Below are 4,463 nucleotides of genomic sequence, written 5' to 3' on the forward strand. Positions count from 1 at the left end.
TGTACTTGCTTGAGAAACAAGTCAATAAGTAAAGGACTATTTTTGAAAATAACCTAGGGACTAGAAGGCAAACACAAAATCTGAGGGTTGCCCTCATTTTGCCTATAAAAAGGCATGCCAATGCCTTAAGTCACAAGTTTGGAGCCTCTAAAAATTCCCTCTCATTGTCCACAAATTTCAGATCTGAAATTTGAAATCCAAACTCCAAATCTTCAAAAAATCCAAAAAAAAAAAAGAAACAGAAATGCAGTAAAAATCAAAAAACACTGTTACATTGCATTTTATAGGTTAATTTTGAGTTTAGGCAATGATCTTCATCTCTTCCAATCGTTGAAGCTTTCCAGAAGTATATTGGTTCTATTCCGAGTGATTTTGAGTCCAGTTAAACTAGTTTGAGTCGAATTTTTGTCTGCTGAAAGTTTCAGAGGGGTTCTATGTTCATTTTCAAGTTTATTTGGGTTATTTGCTGAGTGTGTGAATCTCTGGGTTCAATTTCATGCTGGTTTGGGTTTATTCAAGTTTATTTGGTTGAGTGTTGATGTTGTCCTCCTCTAAATTCAATTCTGGACTGGTTTGATATCGTTTGCCGAGCTGTGAACTCAATTCTAAAACTACTGTTTGACATCTGCTGCTGCTGATCTCACTTTTTGCCTTCTTATTTGCAATTACCAGGTACAAGCTCTGAACATGGTGATGTGTATTTGATTTGAGAAGTTGAAATGGAAATCCTATTGCTCTTGGCTTGATGTTTATGTTATCCGCGTCTATTCAATTTAGGTTTGTTTAATTTCATTAGTTAAATTTGTAATAACTTTGGACTGTATTGGACTGTTTAGATTTCTTTAGTTTGGCTTAATAGGACCATCAACTGCAATTGTGTAGTGTAGTTTTGTAGCATAATTTGACTTCAATTGTCATCTGACTCACGTAGGTTTACATACAGTGTTGGGATTAAGCTTTAACAGTAGCGTTTTGTTTTAGTATATAAATTCAGATCCAAGCACGAAATACATGTTTAAATCAGCCTAGGGATTGAACGTTCAACAGTTTTGTTTTGACTCTTGTATAATCCAATTCTGATTTCGTATTCAGTTGAATCATTAGTAGTCAATTATTTGTCGTAGTAAAGTTATTCTGAATCATTTAGTTGCTGTAGGCATCAACTTGTTAAGGCTAGACTGTCTCAGCTTCTGAAAATAGTCTCTTGTTCCATAATTCACAAGTTAAAAGTGGATATCGAAGTATATGAACACATATAATTGTTTTGGGTTCAGTTGTCTTGATGTTAGGCCTAACAAGCTATAGGACCTTCATTGATCATATTCTCCGGTTGGGCCTGTTTTTCTTCTGCACAAGGCCCATGTTTGGGCAGCGTTTATTTACTGAACGTTTAAGGCCTGTTTTAAGGCCTGTTTTCTTTTAAGGGCCTGTTTTAAGGCCCACAAAACAAAACGTTTCTTTGGGGCTATTTTGTTTAAGTTCAACACCTAATTGAATATCTTAGCAATAATACATGGACGTGCTAATTAATTGGGGCCTTTTCTTATTAGTAGAGACAATACTTAATAGAAAAAGCATAGTTCTTTTAGGTCGACTTTAAAATAAATGAGGTGCGCCGCGCCAAATAAAATCACAAATAGCGTGGCCCTCTTAACTGTTTTCTATAAAAATATCTAGACCTCGAGATGGGCCGTTTAGCGAATTTCACGGCCTTCTCCAAAGATAATAACGCGATAGTCTCTTTAGGCAGGCAATTTAAATAATTTTACCTTCCTAAATACGGGTGCACATTTATGTGACCCAAATCCAAATCCCAACAAAGTCAAAACGTGTCAAAAATTGCGGGTGCATTTATGTGACGCGGTTCGAGACGTGTTTTCACGACGTTGCAATTCTCTTAAAATAATAATAATAAAAGTGGTTCAAAGTTAAAAAGCACATAAGCTAAAACATGTTTTGAAAACAGATAAATAAGCCAAATATGACAGTTGAGCGACCGTGGTAGAACCACGGAACCCGGGAATGCCTAACACCTTCTCCCGGGTTAACAGAATTCCTTACTCGGATTTCTGGTTCGCGGACTGTTAACAGAGTCATAATTTCCTCGGTTCGGGATTCAATCGGTGACTTGGGACACCATTAATATCCCAAGTGGCGACTCTAAATCTTAATAATAAATCCCGTTCAGATTGTCCTTTAAGTGGAAAAACTCTTTTATGCCCTGCGGGTGTAGTGAAAAAGGAGGTGTGACATTAGTGTTCTTAGGTCTTTATATTTACTCGTAGGAATATGTTCTTGACATGACTGAGTTTCCTATTTATTTGTTTCACCTCCACATGCTTATTTGGGTTTAATTGCTTCATGATTCACTCTTGTTGCCTAATTGACTCCTAATTGATTTAACTGAAGAATTTCGCCTCTCCTATTGTCATGCTATCTCTTTATAGTTGCTTATCTTATTTGATAATTATTATTACCCCTCCTGAAACTGTTTAGTCTTATGTGAAGCTAAGATCATCTTCTCCTAATCGAATTGTCGAATATCCTCGAAATTGTCCAAATCTTAAAAAGAAGTTAGATAACCTATGTCCTAGTTCACTTGCCCTTACTTGGGACTATTTGACTCGTGTTGATTTTCTTGTTATTTACTTGTATATTGTGGGATCGTCGCTATATATTAGTGTTCCTGTTGTTGAACCGTTCCCTCTATGCCAGCATTCTCTTCTGTGGTTACGCCTTGTGAGTTGATTCTGCCGTTTCCTTGCGATTTACAGTCCTTAAGTTGATTTACTTGTCTTACCTTGTATTATTGTCATTTGTTGTTGTTTCATGTATTGTGGTGATGTACGAGCTTTCTGTTGTGTTGTGACTGTGGTTTCTATTGGTTGCTTGTTTACTTTGGGACTACGGATCGGTGTTCCGGGAGATCCCCCTGCATATTTACTTTTGGGACTACGGGACTGCACCCGGGAGATCCCCCTGCATATTTACTTTTGGGAATACGGGACTGCACCCGGAAGATCCCCCTGCATATTTACTTTGGGACTACGGAATGGTATTCCGGGAGATCCTCCTGCACATTTATGAATTGGACTACGGGACGGTATCCCGGGAGATCCTCTGGATATTTACTTTGGGACTACAGGACGGTATCCCGGGAGATCCTCTGGATATTTACTTTTGGACTACGGGACGGTATCCCGGGAGATCCTCTGTACATTTACGTTTAGGACTATGGGACGGTATCCTGGGAGATCCCCTGTTATTATCACTGTGTTCTGAGCTGTTATTTTCATTGATCCTCTCCCTGTGTAAACAGTATATGTGTTGTCGTTCTTGTCCTTATGCTTACTAGCTGGTATGAACTATGTTAAGACACTCGCACAAGCATACACGTGGCTAAGCACCCTTATCGGATAGGAGCCTCCTTGAGATTTCTGAATATAAATGCACACCCTTGTTTATTTTCCTTCCATGTGAGAATGACTCTTTTGGGCACGTTAGTTGTCAGTGTGATTATGAGGTGTGATGAGGGCACAGGATGCCAAGTGTTAGGGTTCAGGTATTGAGACCCGTATTATACGATTATGAGATGAGGTTTCACAGGGTGACTTATATTCGATGGATATTTATTTGAAAAGGTTATATTCGAAAGGTATTCCTCTTTAGAGAACTATTTCGAAAAAATATTTACTTGAAGGAAGTATAATTTGAAATGTTTTTTTTATCAGCTGAAAGATTTGATTAATTGATTGAAATTGTTGGCTATGACCTAATGTGAAAGCTGCCGTAGTTGTTGAGTTATAACTTGTCCTTACTATATTTGTGATTTCAAATTTGGGTTGTATTTCTTGTTCAGTTTTCATGAGCTTTATTATGGTTTTCCACTGTTACTTGTTGTTGCCTTTCCTTATTGTAGTTACTTCATTTTTAGCAATATCGCTTAGTTTTTATATAGATATCATGTTCGGTTGTTTCTATACTTATACTTGTTCTGCTTATTAGACCAGTGGGTGTCTTGACTGTTCCTCGTTACTACCCCCACAGAGGTTAGTCTTGATACTTACTGGGCACCGCTGTGGTGTGCTCATACTACACTTCTGCACATTATTTTTGTGCAGATCCAGGTATTGATTGTTAGTAGCTGAGCGGATTCTCGCCGAGGAGACTCGAGGTAAACCTGCTGCTGCGTTCGCAGGCTTCGGAGTCACCTTCCTATTTTATATTCACACTGTTATACTTATTTCCCTACGGTTGTGTTTAGAAGTTGTAGCGAAACTCTTTAGAGCTTATGACTTGTACTACCGGGTTTTGGGAAGACGTTCATTGTATTAAGGATTCAATTCAGATGAATTTTAGATGTTATTATGTATTGTTGTTATTCCACAATTATTAGGCTTACCTAGTCCTTAAGACTAGGTGCCATCACGATACCCAAACGGAGGGAAAGTTGGGTCGTGACA

Source organism: Nicotiana attenuata, unplaced genomic scaffold (genome assembly GCF_001879085.1).
Source record: "Nicotiana attenuata strain UT unplaced genomic scaffold, NIATTr2, whole genome shotgun sequence".
NCBI lineage: Eukaryota > Viridiplantae > Streptophyta > Magnoliopsida > Solanales > Solanaceae > Nicotiana > Nicotiana attenuata.